Source organism: Sapajus apella, unplaced genomic scaffold (assembly GCF_009761245.1).
Source record: "Sapajus apella isolate SASKATOON/1434 unplaced genomic scaffold, GSC_monkey_1.0 scaffold6, whole genome shotgun sequence".
Classification (NCBI taxonomy): Eukaryota; Metazoa; Chordata; class Mammalia; order Primates; family Cebidae; genus Sapajus; species Sapajus apella.
In genome coordinates this window covers 38,858,770-38,878,730 of record NW_022436946.1, presented here as the reverse complement: position 1 = coordinate 38,878,730, position 19,961 = coordinate 38,858,770, and the positions used below count along the sequence as shown (strand labels likewise).

The window sequence follows — 19,961 nt, the reverse complement described above, 5'->3', positions numbered from 1 at the left end:
TCTTGGGTAAGAGTAGTAACTTGTAAGATTGAGATAATGGTCATCTGATTTGTGAGGGCACTTTGTGAAGTAGGCCCTATTTCTCTTGTCCTTTCGTACTGGGAGGAATATTTAATAGACAGAAACCGACCTGGATTTCTCCGATCTGAACTCAGATCGTAAGACTTTAATCGTTGAACAAATGAACCCTTAATAGCGGCTGCACCATTAGGAAGTCTTGATCCAACATTGAGGTCATAAAAAACCCTGTTGTCGATATGGACCCTAAAATAGGATTGCGCTGCTATCCCTAGGGTAACTTAGTCCATTGATCAAGTTATTGGGTCAATAAGTGTAGATTTACTTAGACTAGTGAGGTCTTGGTATGTGTCTTTCTGGGGGCTGTGCTATACTCCGAGTTCACCCCAACCAAAATTTATAATACATTGACAGTAGGTTAGTGCCTGTGGGTTTTTAAAGTACTAGTTTGTATTATTAAATTGAAGCTCAATAGGGTCTTCTTATCTTATTTAGGTATATCTGCCTCTTCAAGGATAGGTCAATTTCACTGATTAAAAGTAAGAGACAGTTAAACCCTCGTGTGGCCATTCATACAAGTCCCTGTTTAGAGAAAAAGTGATTATGCTACCTTTGCACGGTCAGGGTACTGCAGCCGTTAAACATGTGTCACTGGGCAGGCAGTGCCTCTAATACTGATAATGCTAGAGGTGATGTTTTTGGTAAACAGGCAGGGGTAGAGTTTGCCGAGTTCCTTTTACTTTTTAAAATCTTTCCTGGATGCATGCCTGTGTTGGGTTAACAGTTTAGTTAATGGATAAATTAAGCTGTAGTATGTAATGATTGGGCTGCTAACTAACAGTAGTTGTTTCGGTCTGAGATAAGCTTATGCAGGGAGAATAAGTTCATGTTACTTATACTAACATTATTGCTTCTATTAAGTAATAGATTAGTCCAATGTGTTTTAGGAGTTCAGTGGAATGAATAGAATTAAGAGTAATTAAGTAAAAGCCGGGTGCGGTGGCTCAAGCCTGTAATCCTAGCACTTTGGGAGGCTGAGGCGGGTGGATCACGAGGTCAAGAGATCGAGACCATCCTGGTCAACACGGTGAAACCCCGTCTCTACTAAAAATACAAAAAATTAGCTGGGCATGGTGTTGCGTGCCTGTAATCCCAGCTACTCAGGAGGCTGAGGCAGGAGAATTGCCTGAACCCAGGGGGCGGAGGTTGCGGTGAGCCGAGATCGCGCCATTGCACTCCAGCCTGGGTAACAAGAGCGAGACTCCGTCCCAAAAAAAAAAAAAAAAAGAGTAATTAAGTAATGAGCTTAAATGCTTTCTTAATTGATGGCTGCTTTTAGGCCAACTATGGTCGTGGAATATTTTACTCTCTATAAAAGGTTATTTCCTAGGGTCTAAAGAGCTGTCCCTTATGGGAGGATTAAATGGTTCTGTAAGTAAATTTAATGTTGAACTAAGATTCTATCTTGGACAACCAGCTGTCACCAGGCTCGGTAGGTTTGTCACCACTACCCACAGATTTTCCCACTATTTTGCCATATAGACAGGTATGCTCTTTTAGCTATCCTTGGGTAGCTCGCTTGGTTTCCGGGGCATTGTTGAAGTTCTCTATGTAAAGTTATTTCTAGTTAATTCATTATGCAGAAGGTAAAAGGGTTTGTCTTTGCTTTTTTATGCTTTGTTAGGTTTTTGTCTTTCCCTTACGGTACTATATCTATTGCGCCTATAGTATAATTTCTATCGCCTATACTTTTGTAATAGGTAAATGATTTAGTTATTGTATTTAAGTAGTATAGTTAGTTGTACAGGGTTTGGGCTAGAGTTAGCTCAAAGCGATCATCTGTTGTGAGATCTTCTGGGTGTAAGCCAGATGCTTTAGTTTAAGCTACACTTTGATTCGTCCAAGCGCACTTTCCAGTATGCTTACCATGTTACGACTTATCCCCTCTATATCAGTGTGTAGTGGTTTATTGTTAATGTACTTTTATGTGATGTTTGAGGAGGGTGACGGGCGGTGTGTGCGTGCTTAATGGCCCGGTTTCAATCAAGCTCTCTATTCTTGATTTACTGCTAAATCCATCTTAGGCCCTTAGATTTCATAAAGGCTATCGTGTAGCTTTTCTAATTTAGAAAATGTAGCCCATTTCTTCCCACTTCATTGGCTGCACCTTGACCTAATGTTTTTATGATGATACTTCTGCTTACTTTTTAAGGAGTTTGCTGAAGATGGCGGTATACAGGCTGAGGGCAAGAGGTGGTAAGGTTTATCGGGGTGTATCGATTATAGAACAGGCTCCTCTAGATGGATGTAAAGCACCGCCAGGTCCTTTGAGTTTCAAGCTATTGCTTGTAGTGTTCTGGCGAATAATTTTGTTGGTTAAGTTATTGAAGTTTAGGGTTAAGCATAGTGGGATATCTAATCCCAGTTTGTACCTTAGCTATAGTGTATTCAGGGTACTAAAGCCACTTTCATAGGATATTTTACCATAACTGGGGTTTTCTACGACCTAGTTATAGGTTAACTTTATTGGGAATAAAATCTTAAACACTCTTTACGCCGGGCTCTATTAACTTGAGTCAATCATATGGCCGCGGTGGCTGGCACGAAAATTGACCAACTCTAATAGTCCGTGTAACTTAGTTAAACTTTCGTTCATTGCTAAAAGTTTGTCACTGCTGTTTCCTGTGGGGGCGTAGCTAAGCAAAATGTTTTGAGCTGCATGTACTCGTGCTTGATACTCACTCCTCATGTTCTGATAATCTAGAGGGCATTTTCACAGGGCTGTGGATGCTTGCATGTGTAATCTCACTGAGAGCTAATAGAAAGCCTAGGACCAAACCTACAGGTATTAATCGACTTACGACCTATGCAACTTACGACCATTCAACTTTTCGACCACAATCACTAGCCACGACTGCTCCGCATCTGGCAGCACAAACGTTGCCCAGCTGGGCGTACGACAGTGCGGACCAGCTTCCGGCAGCACTACCATCTCCGCATGCACCATTTCAACTGTTATCCCAGACTCCGTACAGCAATTTATGTTTTGTGTCTTGGATATTTTTCATCAAACCCCTCCCAATAAACTTCTTATACATTTCGAAGCAATGGACCCAAACATCAAACGATTTGCAAGGATTGAACGGATGGCACAGATGTGTTAAGTCCGTATCGTGAAATTTATGAAGAAAAAAAGAAACATACAATTCAGACAAAGCTCACCATGTTTATGAAAAAACCAACTCCGGTAACCCCAACTGCTGCCTCAGATGACGACATCAACGATCCGCAGCCAAGCACCAGCGGCCAATAAAATGTTTCGTACATGTTTATATATTTTGATATGTTTTGCAATTGGGAAAATGATTCCTATGGTATTTTTTACACCTGTATTTTGTATTTTTGTATGCCCCTGTATTTTGTAATTTTGTATGTTTTGCAAATATTAAACCAGTTGTACTGGTAATGCAGTGTTTTACTTAAACCTGACGAATGTAAAAATAAGAAACAAAATGGTGTAGAGATGATACAAATTGAATAAAATGAACAAAGAAAATTATGATATATAACAATAATGAAAGAAAATTATGACAAAATATGACTTAAAGATTTTTATGACATCATTTCACAGTACTGTACATATAGCCTACTCAACTTATGACCAAATCGTGTTACGACCGGTCTGTTGGAACAAATCGTGGTCGTAAGTCGAGCACTAGCTGTATATGTTTATGGGGTGATTATTACCTGTCTAGACATTTTCAGTGTCTTGCTTTAAATATTAAGCTACATTAACTTGATAAATACTTAAACGGATATATATAGTGGTGGGCTTATATAGGTTTAAAATCTAACTTACTACTACATTAGTATAAGTATGTTTTCTGAAAGGCATGGTTTGAGGTATGTGGGGAGTAACCACGGGCAGTATTATCTATTGGTTTAGGGTAATTGTAGGGCGCATATGTTTTCCAGTTAGTAGGACTTGTATTAGTCAATAATGTTAGTAGTGGGATGTCTCTTTATGGTATCTGCCTCAGAAAATATGGATTGTGCTTAAGGTTTTGGGTATATATATATATACTTGGTTGTTGGAGTGGTGGCTTTGGATTTAATTGGGTATAAATACTAGTTAATTATTTATTATACTTGTAACCATTGACTGAATAACACCTTAGTGGTCAGGATGCGGGCCAAGACATTCAATATAAGTGCGATGATAGCATAAAGCCTGGCAAAACACATTCAGTTACCACAGGACAGTGGTTGGGATACTTCCGGAGCCTCCTGGCAATGCTGATGATTATACCCCCAAAAGTTAAAATACTAAAGGCCCGTCGTGCTCCCGTGATTGAGTTAAGAGGGTGATAGCGCCACACCATTGTGATGTCTTATTTAAGGGAAATGTATATGCGATCTTAATGAGATGGCCCTGAGGTAGGAGCCAAATGCTAGATATCTTTTCAGTATAACCAAGCCCTGTCTATACGGGCCTGGAGCAAGAACAGCAGCAAATGTGGGCGGGTTGCTGGTTTCATGGAGGATGGTAGATTAAGAGACCAAATATAATGATGGCTATCCATGGTTAGAAGGACTGTCAAAGTGTGATGTGCTATGTCCAATCAATAACTTAATGTACAGATGTACAGTTAATGACGCTATGTACTAGATGATATTCGTGCGCTCGCTGTGTTCTTATGTGCTTTTTGGATTTAAATGTGTTATGGTCTGATGTGAGATTACAGTTCTTGCTTGTAAGCATGCTTTGTGGTGTTTTAATGCACGTTTTGGTTTAATGTGTTATGTATAATTAAGCATTTGCAGTACTATGTATTATTCATGGGAACAAACAATAATGTACTAATTACATAATAAGGGTAAAGATATTATATTATATGTACTTACAAAGTACTTCATGGCTAAGCCTTCAATGATATAAAAATTAATTAGTTACTCAGGGAATAGTTTAAGATTAGAATATCAGCTTTGGGTGTTGATGGTAGAATTAGATATTCTTTGCCTGATTGTCCTGGGGAGTAGATGCTCTCCCTTTCTGGTTTACGAGACTGGGGTATTAAATTATACTACAAGGATGTTTATCATTTAAGTAGTTTGTTTTCGATTAAAGCGGAGAGGGGAATTAGGGTAATGATAATAAAGAAGTGTATAATGGATGCGGTTTGGCCAATATTTACAAAGGGGTATTCGACTGGTTGACCCCCGGAAAGTGCTGAGATTATAGGCATGAACCACCATACCCAGCCTTGAGGACTCTCATTAGTCAAAGGTTGGTCTTCTTTGATTCTTTTTTTTGTTTGTTTCTTTTTCTTTTTTTTTTTTTTTTTTATTGAGACAGAGTTTCACTCTTGTTACCCAGGCTGGAGAGTAATGGCGTGATCTCGGCTCATCGCAACCTCCGCCTCCTGCGTTCAGGCAATTCTCCTGCCTCAGCCTCCTGAGTAGCTGGGACTGCAGGCACCTGCCACCATTCCCAGCTAATTTTTTGTATTTTTAGTAGAGACAAGGTTTCACCATGTTGACCAGGATGGTCTCGATCTCTTGACCTCGTGATCCACCCGCCTCGGCCTCCCAAAGTGCTGGGATTACAGGCTTGAGCCACCGCGCCCGGGCCAGTCTTCTTTGATTCTTAAGGCCTCTTGTCAATCTTGTCTTTCACTTTCCTCTCAGGAGCTAATGTTTACATTGGAAACCTTAGCATTTTTTGTCTTTCAACACCACTCCTGTTTTCAGCCTGATGCTAAATGTCTAATGGCTTTGCTTTGACAACACTTTTCCCATAGGGGAAATGGAGTGGATAAGAGAAAATCAACTGTTTTATATGCAATTTTTTTTATTTATTTATTTATTTATTTTAGACAGGGTACACTTTGTCACCCAGGTTGGAGTGAAGTGGCATGATCACAGCTCACTGCAGCCTCAAACTTCCAGGCTCAAGTAATCCTCACATCTCAGCCTCCCAAGTAACTGAGACTACGGTGCGGGCCACCATGCCTGGCTAATTTTTATTATTATTATTATTTTGAGATGAAGTCTCACTCTGTCGCCCAGGCTGGAGTACAGTGGCGCTATCTCAGCTCACTGCAACCTCCACCTCCTGGTTCAAGTGATTCTCCTGCCTCAGCCTCCCGAGTAGCTGGGACTACAGGCACACCACATAGCTGGCTATTTTTTTTGTATTTTTAGTAGAGATGGGTTTTACCATATTAGCCAGGCTGGTATCTAACTCCTGACCCCATGATCTGCCCACTTCAGCCTCCCAAACTTCTGGGATCACAGGCGTGAGCCATGGCGCTTGGCCCATGCCTGGCTAATTTTTTGTAGAGATGAGGACTCATTATGTTTCTAAGGCTGGTCTCAAACTCCTGGACTCAAGTAATCCTCCCACCTCAGCCTCCCAGCCTCCCATAGTGCTGAGATCATAGGCATGAGCCACCAAGCCTGGCCTATGTGCAATTCTTCAATTGATAACCCAGCTCTGAAGTCTATTGCTGCACTCCCTCCTGTGCCAACTCTGGTAGCCCCAGAACTGCTCAGAGGTCTGTGACAAACCACCTGCATCTCTCCAACCTTGTATACAAGACCTATAGAAAAGCTATAGCTGCCTGTACTCTATTACAAACCTATCACAGTGTTATAGACATAATTTGTCTTTATTTTTATGTACTTTTAAAATTTGAACTTATCACCGGTAAGAATAGTAATACATAAAAGCTCATCCAGTAGTGTTCTCACTCTTAGGTTACCCCTCTTTTCACTTCTGAATCTATTTCAGTGATATGTTAAGAAACACAGGACATGTTTGTTCCATCCACTTTTTGTTTTCTGGTGGTTTTTTTTTTTTTTTCTGTTTTTGCGGATTTTTGAGACAGAGTCTCACTCTGTCACCCAGGCTGGAGTGCAATGGCACAATCTCGGCTCATTGCAACCTCTGCCTCCCAGGTTCAAGTGATTCTCCTGCCTCAGCCTCCAAAGTAACTGGGATTACAGGCACCCATCACCACACCCAGCTAATTTTTATATTTTCAGTAGAGATGAGGCTTCACCATGTTGGCCAGGCTAATCTCAAACTCCTGGCCTAAGTGATCCACCTGCCTCAGCCTCCTAAAGTGCTGGGATTATAGGCATAAGCCATTGTGCCTGGCCAATTCACCTATTTTTAAACAGAAGCAAGAATCATAGTATGAAGGCAAAGGCTGTGTCTATTTCATTCACCAAGAAATGCATAGTGCCTAGCAGTTTATAGTACTCCATAGAAATTCATAATTTGTGAAATAAAAGAATGCTTCAGTTGTCCAGAGTATTTTTCTCCTCTGATTTACCTTCTACAATGGCCAAGAGAATGTGATGATAGAATTGGGATATAGCACTAGTTTTGATGATGCAAAGACATCCAGAAAAATCAAACAAAAATTATTGTATGCACCAGGGAAAAAAAAGAACACTTCAGGTAGCCTAATTCTAAGAACCAGTTAAACCGAAATAGAAACTAAGAGCCATGGTTAGTAAGTAAATCTGGAGAAAGAATTGCAATGTGCCTATTAAATATTCTCAGGAATAGTTTAGTTTAAAATCTTCTCAGTGACTTTATAATTTATTTCTCTATAAGTAGGACTTAGCATGTATGCCTATATACTTTTATAATAGTTCATTTTAGTGACTAACAATCCTTCCATATAAAATAAAGAAAAAAGGACTAATTTTTTTAAAAAAAGAAGAAAAAAATTAATTTGACTAAAACTATTTTTTAAAACAAAACTCATATAGTATACTAACTCCTCTCAAACTCTTTGGACTTTGCATTTGTTTACCCTCTTAAAAATTGAAAAATAAAAGCTGGGCACAAAGGCTCAGGCCTATAATCTCAGCACTTTGAGAGGCTGAGGGAGGAGGATTGTTTGAGCTCAGGAGTTCAAGACCAGCCTGGGCAACATAGTGAGACCCTGTCTCTACAAAAATAATAATAATGAAATTAAAATAAAATAAATAAGAGTTGAGGAACATAAGAACTCTTGCTTATGTGGGTAATAGTTATCAATATTTTGTGTATGAAGAATAACAATTGATTTTTTTTTTTTTTTTGAGACTGTCGCCCAGGCTAGAGTGCAGTGCTGCAAACATGGCTCACTACAGCCTGAACTTCCTGGGCTCAAGTAATCCTCCTGCCTCAGCCTCCTGTGTAGCTGGGACCATAGGTGCCAGCGACCACGCCTGGCTAATTTGTTTGATTTTTTTGTAGAGATGGAGTCTTACTTTGTTGTCTAGACTGGTTGATAATTTTTTGGTTAATTATTAATTATTCAGAAATAACAAAGCCAGACATGGTAACTCATGCCTGTAATCTCAGCACTTTGGGAGGCTGAGGTGGGAGAATCACTTGTGCCCAGGTGTCCCAGGCTGCAGTGAGCTGTGATCATGCCACTGCACTTCAGCCTGAGTGACAGAGTAAAACCTCATCTCCTAAAAAAAATAATAATTCTAGCATGTTTATATGAAAATAATTGTGCTTTCCAAAACAAAAATAAAAAAATGAGAAGCATGTCATTGTTTTACATGTTTGTAAATCTCTATATCTAAATTTATAGACTACAGGTAGATTTCCCTATCTGCTTCTGCAGTCATTCTATTGCAATATGTTGTTTTGGTTAAGTATATATATATACACACACACATATATATATATTTTAAATCTCACTGAATGCGGGGCTCATGCCTGTATTCCTAGCACTTTGGAAGGCCAAGGCAGGAAGACTGCTCGAGCTCAAGAGTTCAAGATCAGTCTGGGCAACACAGTGAGACCCCCATATCTACAAGAAAAAAAAAATCTGGCATTACATAGTATATAGTTAAAAAAGGGAAGGGCATTTAAATAGCGTTTTCAGATAATTATATGGATACTATTATATGATACTACCTCAAAACTCAACAAGTGGTATGTTTACTAAGTTAGTTACAATGTGGAATCTGAAACTATAGTAATGAAGTTTTTATATTCAGTTACCTTAAAATCCACTGGTCTATCCTGCACTTTGAATGGATCTTTTTCTTAATTTGTAGCATCAGACATTTGTCATTGGAAAATATTTTGTTTCATTGAGTTATGCAGATCTTCTGAATCTTTGCAAATTCTATTATTTAAAAAATCAGTCCCAGCTACTTGGGAGGCTGAGGCAGGAGGATCACTTGAGCCCAGGAAGGCCAAGGCTGCAGTGAACCGTGATTGCACCACTGCACTCCAGCCAGGGCAACAGACCAAGACCCTGACTCAAAAAAAAAAAAAAAAAAAAATCACTGAAGCTAGCTCAGTTTTAACTAAAGACTGGGAAATTGGACAATGTCATACATTCTCAATGGGAAGATAAGCCAATGTAATCTTTCCTGAAGGCAATCTGGCAATAGGAATCCAAAAGTATCCCTTTTGACCTAACAATCCCACTTTTGAGAAGTCTTAAGAAAGTAACTAGACAAGTGTGGAAAGATACATGAACAACAACAACAAAAATCCATGCTTATCTTTGGAGATGTTAAAAAATATATATATGTATGATGTTGGCTATGACTGTTTTATCACGAAAAATAGAAACAATTTAAATATTGGTTAAATAAATAATAATATAACCTTTCAGTGGACTTTACTGGAACCATGTAACAGAATGTTGTACATCTAGTTTGTATCGATGGAGAAAGATGTTCATTTATATTGTGAAGTTAAAAAAAATACTACACAATAGTATAGAGATAATAGAGTCACTAAATACTGGAGTATAAAAAATTTGACAAAAGATTTTCATTTAGAATATTTCCAAAACATTTCTTGTCATTTATTTTTGTTTCAAGCTCTTAGGAAATTCACAGGAAACTTCGATGCTAACATTTTCTTTCTAAAATCATAGCAAAACTAAGACATCAATTGGCTTGTTTTGTTTTTTTAGTTAAGAAAACCTTTTTATACTTTTTTCTGTCCTGACCAAGGTTGTTTGCTTTGTTTTGTTTTTTAATGTACTTGTATTTATTTTACTGGAAATGAACCTAGTGGGTATAGCAAGCTGAGATTATTTATAGGCTGGTGAAGAGTTGGTCTCTGTTGATAGACATGAAACAGTGCTTTCAGGCTAGGCACCTTGACTCACACCTGTAATCCCAATATTCTGAGAGGCTGAGAAGGGAAGATGCTTTGAGCTCAAGAGTTCGAGACCAGCCTGGGCAGCACAATGAGACCTTGTCTCTACAAAAATTTTTCTAAAAACTTAGCCAGATGTGGTGGCAAGTGCCTATAGTCCTACTTGGAAAGCTGAGATGGGAAGATTGCTTGAGCCCGGGAGTTTGATGCTGTAGTGAGCTGTGACACCACCACTGTGCTACAGTCTGAGAAACTGTCCCCCCAAAAAAAGAAAAAAGCCTCACACCTGTCATCCTAGCACTTTGGGAGGTCGAGATGGGAAGATTACATGAGCCCAGGAGTTCGAAATCAGCCTGGGCAACAAAGCGAGAGTCCCACCCCTATTTAAAACTTAAAAAAAAAAGAAAAATATTTTCTTCCAGTTGTCTACATGCTTTCTATACGGGTTACAATAATTCTGGCTGAAGTTTTACCAGGTTCATAACTGATACATAAGATATTCCTGGCCAGACACAGTGGCTCACGTCTATAATCCCAGCGCTTTGGGAGACCGAGGTAGGCAAATCACCTGAGGTCAGGGATTCAAGACCAGCCTGGCCAACATGGTGAAACCTTGTCTCTGCTAAAAATACAAAAAATTAGCCAAATGTGGTGGCGGGCACCTGAACTCCCAGCTATTCGGGAGGTTGAGGCAGGAGAATCGCTTGAACCCAGGAGGTGGAGGTTACAGTAAGCCCAGAGTGTGCCACTGCACTCCAGCCAGGGTGATGAGCGAAACTCCATCTCAGAAAAAAAAAAAAAAAAAATTCCTAATACAGTAAAGCTAATCTGGAGGGGGAAAAAAAAAGAAAAAGAAAAAAATTCCTCTGGACTGGGCACCGTGGCCCACACCTGTAATCCCAGCACTATGGGAGGCCGAGGTGGGTGGATCACTTGAGGTTGGGAGTTCGAGACCAGCCTGACCAACATGGAGAAATCCCGTCTCTACTAAAACTACAAAATTAGCTGGGTGTGCTGGTGTGTGCCTATAGTCCCAGACACTCAGGAGGATGAGGCAGATTACAGGCGTGTGCCAGGTGAGGTGGCACACGCCTGTAATCTCAGCTACTTGGGAGGCTGAGCCAGGAGAACTGCTTGAACCTGGTAGGTAGAGGTTGCAGTGAGCAGAGATTACATCATTGCACTCCAACCTGGGCAACAAGAGCAAGACCCTGTCTCAAAAAAAAAAAAAATTCCTCTGATATATAAAAGTTTTCTAAAAATTAGAGATAATCCACTTCCAGAGGGCTTATCAAGCTCTGGGTTTTAGTAATGAAAGAAGGAAAAAAAAAAATCAGCCTGTCTTCAATCCATATTAAATCTACTAGTATGAAAAACCATACCACATAATAACTAACATAATAAAAATATAACTTTTAAGAGCTATATTTTATTATGTTATAATAAAATATAATATATATGTTATGTTAAAATATAACTCTTAAAAGCTATATTTTTAGGCCGGGCGCGGTGGCTCAAGCCTGTAATCCCAGCACTTTGGGAGGCCGAGGCGGGTGGATCACAAGGTCAAGAGATCAAGACCATCCTGGTCAACATGGTGAAACCCCGTCTCTACTAAAAATACAAAAAATTAGCTGGGCATGATGGCGCGTGCCTGTAATCCCAGTTACTCAGGAGGCTGAGGCAGGAGAATTGCCTGAACCCAGGAGGCGGAGGTTGCGGTGAGCCGAGATCGCGCCATTGCACTCCAGCCTGGGTAACAAGAGTGAAGCTCCGTCTCAAAAAAAAAAAAAAAAAAAGAGCTATATTTTTATATTTTATTATAACAATAACAATATAACTCTTAAAAGTTATATTTTTATTATGTTAACAACTACTTTCCATCGGGGTGCAGTGGCTTATACCTGTAATCCTGGCACTTTAGGAGACTGAGGTGGGTGGATCACCTGAGGTCAGGAGTTTGAGACAAGCCTGGCCAACATGGTAAAATTCCATCTCTACTGAAAATACAAAAATTGGCCTGGCATGGTAGCAGCCGCCTGTAATCCTAGCTACTTGGGAGGCTGATACAGGAGTGTCGCTTGAACCCAGGGGGCTGAGGTTGCAGTGAGGCTGAGGCAGGAGAGTCGCTTGAACCCAGGGGGCTGGAGTGAACAGGTGTGATCGTTCACTCATCCAGGCTGGAGGGAATGATCACAGCTGTTCACTCCAGCCTGGATGAAACATCGAAACTTTGTCTCAGAAAACAAAAAAAAAGGGGCTGGGCACAGTGGCTCATGCCTGTAATCCCAGAACTTTGGGAGGCCGAAGTGGGTGGATCACAAGCTCAGGAGTTCAAGACCAGCCTGGCCAATATTATGAAACCTTGTCTCTACTAAAAATACAAAAATTAGCCAAGCGTGGTGGCGGATACCTGTAATTCCAGCTACTCAGAAGGCTGAGGCAGGCAGGAGAATCGCTTGAACCCAGGAGGTGGAGGTTGCAGTGAGCCAAGATGGTGCCACTGCACTCCAGCCTGGTGACAGAGAGAGACTCAGTCTCCAAAATAAAAAGCAACTGCTTTCCAATTGCACCATGAAAATATATTGCATGCCAGGCGTGGTGGCTCATGCCTATAATCTCAGCACTTTGGGAGGCCGAGGCAGGTGGATCAGTAGGTCAAGAGATCGAGACCATCCTGGTCAACATGGTGAAGCCCCGTCTCTACTAAAAAATACAAAAATTAGCTGGGTATGGTGGCGCAGCCTGTAGTCCCAGCTACTTGGGTGGCTGAGGCAGGAGAATTGCTTGAACCCAGGTGGCAGGGGTTGCGGTGAGCCAAGATCGCACCATTGCACTCCAGCCTGGGTAACAAGAGCGAAACTCTGTCTCAAAAAAAAAAAAAAGAAAGAAAGAAAATATATCTCATTAAATTGTTCCATGCTCCCTGTACAAGGATCCATGCAATAGGTTCCTTTTGGACCTTAATATAAAGGATAGTGTCTGGAATATTTTCTTTTTATTTATTTATTTTGTTTTTTGAGACAGGGTCTTGCTCTGTCCCCAGGCTAGAGTGCAGCAATCCCCTTATGGCCCACTGCAGATTCAACTCCTGGGCTCAAGGGATCCTCCTGTCTCAGCCTCCCGAAAGAGTAATTTCTTTATGTAATTTATTGAATTTTCCTTTTAGCTTTGGTAATTAGAAAGCTCAGTGTTGGTCGGGTACAGTGGCTCATGCCTGTAATCCCAGCACTTTGGGAGGCTGAGGCAGGTGGATCACCTGGGTTCAGGAGTTTGAGATCAGCCTGGCCAACAAGGTAAAACCCCAACTCTACTAAAAATACAAAAATTAGCTGGGTATGGCAGTGGATGCCTGTAGTCAGCTACTCGGGAGGCTGAGGCAGGAGAATCCCTTGAACCTGGGAGGTGGAGGTTGTAGTAAGCCAAGATTGTGCCACTGCACTACAGCCTGGGCAACAAGAGCAAAACTCCGTCTTGGAAAAAAGAAAGAAAGCTCAGGCTGGGCGTGGTGGCTCAAGCCTGTAATCCCAGCACTTTAGGAGGCCGAGGCAGGCAGATCACCTTAGGTTGGGAGTTCGAGACCAGCATAACTAACTAATAAAAATACAAAATTAGAAAGGCATGGTGGCAGACACCTGCAATCTCAGCTACTCGGGAGGCTGATGCAGGAGAATCACTTGAACCCAGGAGGTGGAGGTTGCGGTGAGCCAAAATTGTGCCATTGCACTCCAGCCTGGGCAACAAGAGTGAAACTCCATCCCAAAAAAAAAAGAAAAAAGAAAAGAAAGTTCAGTGTTACATTTCAAACTTCCTTATAATAAGCATGTTGGGCTATGTGGTGGACACCTTTTTCTACCTAACTTTCAATATTTTATCTGTTTTATTTTATTTTTTTTAAGATGGAGTCTTGCTCTGTTGTCCAGACTGGAGTGCAATGGCACGATCTCAGCTCACTGCAACCTCTGCCTCCCGGGTTCAAGGGATTCTCCTACCGCAGCCTCCCAAGTAACTGGGATTATAGTTGCCCGCCACCACACCCAGCTAATTTTGTATTTTAGTAGAGATGGGATTTCACTATGTTAGCCAGGCTGGTCTCAAACTCCTGACTTTAAGTGATCTACCCACCTCAGCCTCCCAAAGTGCTGAGATTACAGGCGTGAGCCGCCATGCCTGGCCCCCAACTTCTGTTTTAATTTAAACTTTTTTCATTTATCTCTAGGGTTATAAACGGTATTTCATCCTTCAAGGAAACTTTTATGATTGTATCTTTCCCATTCATATGCAAATGTAAACTATGTTAATATCTGACATTTCTCATGGATTTATAGAACACTCTGTTTCTATACACTTGAATGATAGGGAAAAAAGTTCTCTCTAGGCAAGGCATGAAAAGAGAAAAGAAAGTCAACTAACATTTATTGCCTACCTAATATGTGATAGGCACTGCTTAAGAGAAACCTTCAAACCATGTTTTATCTTTACTCTCATACCACAATGACACATGTTTCTGTGGCCAAAGGTGTAAGTGCTTTTCCACATAAACCAAGCAGCAGGCACCAGTTGGGTATCCTCCAATTCAAGGCCAACACTATCTACCTGGAGATAGTGTCAGATCTCATGGGTTGGGGGCTCAGTCCCCAAGACCACCACTCACTTCAGACACCAGTCACAAGTCCAGGCCTCTGGAACTTCTGATTGACTGGCTTCAAGTTGGGGTTCCCACAAACCCCTCTTTGGGTTCAATTAATTTGCTGGAGCAGCTCACAGAATACTTACCTACATTTATCGGTTTATTATAAAATAGGATATTACAAAAGATACAGATGAAGAGATGCACAGGGCAAGGTATGGGGGAAGGGGCTCGGAGCGTCCATGCTCACCCTGGGCCCACCAGCCTTGGGGAACATTCAAGAGTTCAGAAGCTCTCAGAACACAGTCCTCTTGGACTTCATGATGTCAGTATTCATTCTCCCAGGGTATAGAGCGGCCCCCTCTGGGGAGGGTCTGGACACCCACAATCAGAAAGGGTGCAGGTGTGAGGGAAGATTAAGTTCCATCTCCGGGGGCAAGTGAAAGGAGGGTAGGAGGGCAGAGAGAGTCCATTTCCTGAGGCCTCCCCAACGCACTCGACATTGTAACAAAAACTATAACAAGGACTGTGAGAGTTATGAGCCAGGGAATGTGGATAAAAACCAATATCTCTTATATATCATTACACCACAGGGACTGTCATAGGCACTCTTTTTTTTTCTTGTTAATACAGTATTTATTTGTCTTTTCTCTATCACACCCTGAGCCAACCACCTTTCCAGGTCTCCTGGGGAGGTATATAGGAAAAGGACCACACAGGACCGACGACACATGGGAGAAAGAACTATGGGAGGTGGAGACGGCTCCTTCACTTGGCGAAGAGGATGAGAAAGGCCACCATCAGGCAAAAGAGCCCCATGGCCTCTGAGAGGGCAAAGCCCGGAAGGGTGTAGGAGAAGAGCTGCTGCTTCAGAGAAGGGTTCCCGGTGAAACCAATGATGAGGCCCCCAAACACAGTCCCAATCCCAATCCCAGCCCAGAGCCGGCCACTCCAACTGTGGCAGCTCCAGCCCCAGTGAACTTAGCTGCCGTGTCGATGTCCTTTGAAATGGCGCTGGTTTGGAAGCTGTGGCTAGAGACAGGTGAGGTAAGGGGGTGTGAGACTGCCAAGCTGCTGAGGCTCTCATCTGTCAGTGTCTCTCGTGGTTTCAGCACCACTGCAGCTAGCGGACAGCTCAGCAGCCGTGAGGTGCTCTTGACCAAGGAGGGAGTGGAGACGAACTTGGAGCAGGCAAACATTTTGAGGGAATGAGGGACTGTGGCAGGAGAACTGCTCCCAGTGCAGAGAAGACAGAGAAGGGCAGAGCGGCGGGAATCCATAGGCACTCTTTTATAAGGTTTCCTTTTATTCCCTTAACAATCTTGCAAAATAAGAATTGTATGTTTGGAAATGTTAAAGTGACTTGTTTAAGGTCACACTGTTTTTAGGAGTGGACCTCAGGTTCTGATTCTTAAAACCATGATTTTGGGCTGGGGGCAGTGGTTTATGCCTATAATCCCAGCACTTTGGGAGGATGAGGCAGGCAGATCACAAGTTCAGGAGATCGAGACCATCCTGGCTAACACAGTGAAACCCCGTCTCTACTAAAAATACAAAAAATTAGCCAGGCATGGTAGTGGCATGCCTGTAGTCCCAGCTACTCAGGAGCCCGAGGCAGGAAAATCACTTGAACCCGGGAGGCAGAGGTTGCAGTGAGTTGAGATCATGCCACTGCACTCCAACCTGGGCAACAGAACAGGACTCTGTCTCAAAAAAAAACAAAACAAACAAACAAACAACAAAAAAAAAACGTGATTTTGAAACCACCTTTGCAAAGATTAGGACAGTGAGAAGAAACTAGCATGGCTAACTCCACCTTGCCTCTAGCTTCACAGGCTACTCATTCCTGCCCATAGGCCAAACTAACCATGGGAGTAGGTTAGTTTATAGTTTACCTTGGAAGCAAGGATGATAATAGTCCCTCTCTATAATGAAACCCCTCCTTGCTCAAGGACTGAAACCACCTTTGTAATACTAATGAAAGGCCACAAGATTAGGATTATGAGCCTGCTGCCTAAACACAGCCAATTTCTCAAGACAGGGGAATTGCAATAGAGAAAGAGTAACACGCAGAGCTGGCTGTGCGGGAGACAGGAGGAGTTTTATTATTACTCAAATCAGTCTCCCTGAGCATTCTGGGATCAGAGTTTTTAAGGACACCTGGTGGGTAGGTGGAAGCTAATGAGCCAGGAGTGCTGATTGGTTAGGTAGACGATGAAGTTAGTTAGGTAGGGAATTGAAGTTGTACCTTTGCTCTGAGTCAGTTTCTGGCCACAAGATCAGATGAGCCATTTTATCCATCTGGGTGGCGCCACTTGATACATCAAGTGTAAGGTCTGCAAAATACCTCAAGCACTGATCTTAGGAGCAGTTAAGAGAGGGTCAGAATCTTGTAGGCTCCAGCTGCATGATTCCTAAACCATAATTTCTAATCTTGTGGCTAATTTGTTAGTCCTACAAAGGCAGCCTAGTTCCCAGGCAAGAAGGAGGTTTGTTTTGGGAAAGAGCTGTTATCATCTTTGTTTTAAACTATAAACTAAGTTCCTCCCAAAGTTAGTTGAACCTAAGCGCAGGAATGAACAAGGACAGTTTGGAGGTTACAAGCAAGATGGAGTTGGTTAGGTCAGCTCCATTATAATTTCACAATGGCAGATTCAAAAGGGTCCTGAATTCTGCTAAAATGTAGGCAGAATTCAGCCACTGTTTTGGAGGGCATGAGATTTTGTAACTTCCCCAATTGCCTCTATGGATAGCATAACTATTGTAAAATTTAAGAGGCTGGACGTAGTGGCTCACCCCTCTAATCCCAGCACTTTGGGAAGTTGAGGTGGGCAGATCACCTGAGGTCAGGAGTTTGAGACCAGCCTGACCAACATGGAGAAACCCCATCTCTACTAAAACTACAAAAAATTTAGCTAGGTGTGGTGGCGCATGCCTATAATCTCAGCTACTTGGGAGGCTGAGGCAGGAGAATCGCTTGAACCCAGGTGGCAGAGGCTGCAGTGAGCCAAGATCGCCACATTGCACTCCAGCCTGGGCAAAAAGAGCAAAATTCCAACTCAAAACAAACAGACAAACAAAAAAACCTAACATTGGTCATTTGAAATAGCATTCAGACATCTGCATATATATATATGCAGTCTCTTTTCATAGCCCAGGCTGGAGTGCAGTGGTATGATTTCAGCTTACTACAATCCCTGCCTCCCAGGTTCAAACGATTGTCCTGCCTCAGCCTCCTGAGTAGCTGGGATTACTGACATGCACTACCACGCCCAGCTAACTTTCATATTTTTAGTAGAGACAGGGCTTCACCATGTTAGCCAGGCTGGTCTCAAACTGTTGACCTCAAGTGATCTGCCTGCCTTGGCCTCCCAAAGTGCTGGGATTACAGGCATGAGCCATCATGCCCAGCCCCTTATTTTTTATTTTTATTTTTTGATACAGGGTCTCACTCTGTCATCCAGGGTGAAGCGCAGTGGCACGATCTCAACTCACTGCACCTCTGCCTCTTGGGTTCAAGCGATTCTCATGCCTCAGCCTCTCGAGTAGCTGGGATTACAGGATTGTACCACCATAACTGGATAATAGTTTCATTTTTAGTAGAGATGGGGCTTTCACCATGTTGGCCAGGCTGGTCTCAAACTCCTAGCCTCAAGTGATCTGCCCACCTCAGCCTCCCAAAGTGCTGGGATTACAGGCGTAAGCCAGCATGCCTGGCCTCTTTTGTTTCTTTGTGTTTTTGTTTTTTCAGATAGGAGATCTTGCTCTGTTGCCCAGGCTGGAATGCAGTAGTGCAATCATAGCTCACCGTAACCTTGAACTCCTGGACTCAAAGCAATCCTCTTGCCTCACCCTCCTGAGTAGCTGTGACTACAAGCACATGCCATCATTCCTGGCTAGTTTTCTATTTTTATTTTTATTTTTATTTTTATTTGTTATCTTTATCTTATTTTTATTTTTTGTAGAGATGAGGTGTCTTGCTATGTTGCTCAGGCTGGTCTTTAACTCCTGGCTTCAAGCAATCCTCCTGCCTTGGCCTCCCAAAGTGCTGGGATTACAGGTGTGAACCACAGCCCCAGCCCGTAGAACACAATTCTAACTGCACTCAGGTGCTGCTGCTACTGCTGATCATAGGCCACACTTTGGGCCCATGAGCAAGTTTTTGGTGTGTTTACACTGCAGGAATCCAGATAGTTACTGTGTTAGTGATTACATTGGAAATGTGCAACATTTCTAAGATTGCCAGCATAGCCGGTTGTGGTGGTGTACACCTGTAGTCCCAGCTACTCAGGAGGCTCAGGTGGGAGGAATACTTGAGCCCAGGAGTTCAATGCTGTGGTGAGCTATGAGCATGCCACTACACTCCAGGATGGGTGACAGATTGAGACCCTGTCTCAAATAAATAAAATTTCCAAGAAAAAAACAATGTAACTGTGTAACTATGGACAACTTAGAGAATCCTGAGAACGGCTCATTGCGGTGGCACACACCTGTATTCCTAGCACTTTGGGAGGCCGACGCTGGTGGATCACATGAAGTCAGGAGTTCAAGACCAGCCTGACTAACACAGTGAAACCCCATCTCTACTAAATAAAAAAAAATAGCCAGGCATGATGGTGCATGCCTGTAATCCCAGCTACTCGGGAGGCTGAGGCAGGAGAATCACTTGAACCCAGAAGATGGAGGTTGCAGTGAGCTGAGATCACACATTGCATTCCAGCCTAAGCAACAGGAGCAAAACTCTGTCTCAAAAAAAAAAAAAAAAAAAAAAAAGAGAGAGAGAGAGAGAACCCTGAGAACTTACTTCCTGTGTATAGTAGCCTTATGTGGGGTGATATTAATCCTAGAGCAGGCAAATTTTTAGGGAAAAGTCCCAGTTAACTGAAAAAATGTCATTTCCCAGCCATGTTGGCTAAGTACATTCTTTTCCAAACCTGACAGCCTCCTTGATAAAGAACAAAAGGTTGAACAGCCCTCAGCATTTATTCAGGTGGCTCAGGATACCCTAAGCTCCAGTAATAATTGCCTTACTGCATTTTGGCCACTCTGGCAGCATGGCAGATTAGATACAAGAAATAAACTTCCCATGCCCCCACTAAAAAAAAAAAAAGAAAACTAAAATGCTGGATAGATTACATAAAATATTTGTTTATTTATTGTATTTACTTTTTTTGA

General features: G+C 42.1%; 2 long non-coding RNA genes and 1 pseudogene across 4 annotated transcripts; 1 reads left to right on the top strand and 2 right to left on the bottom strand.

Annotated features, from left to right (window-relative positions):
* Positions 1 to 503: 503 nt before the first annotated feature.
* LOC116549459 lies at positions 504 to 16,835 on the top strand. 3 transcript variants are annotated; one of them, XR_004267886.1, is made up of 4 exons: positions 504 to 1,001; positions 1,317 to 1,421; positions 9,100 to 9,105; positions 16,824 to 16,835. It is a non-coding gene; the product is annotated as an uncharacterized LOC116549459 (long non-coding RNA). The 3 variants fall into 3 exon arrangements; XR_004267885.1 differs by lacking the exons at positions 9,100 to 9,105; positions 16,824 to 16,835 and adding an exon at positions 9,617 to 9,630; XR_004267887.1 differs by lacking the exons at positions 9,100 to 9,105; positions 16,824 to 16,835 and having other exon boundaries at positions 507 to 1,001; positions 1,317 to 1,427.
* On the bottom strand, positions 1,913 to 19,529 carry LOC116549458. The gene is made up of 3 exons (XR_004267884.1): positions 19,517 to 19,529; positions 10,391 to 10,394; positions 1,913 to 2,857 (listed from the first exon to the last, which is right to left on the bottom strand). It is a non-coding gene; the product is annotated as an uncharacterized LOC116549458 (long non-coding RNA).
* On the bottom strand, positions 15,495 to 16,057 carry LOC116549457 (annotated as a pseudogene).
* Positions 19,530 to 19,961: the final 432 nt, after the last annotated feature.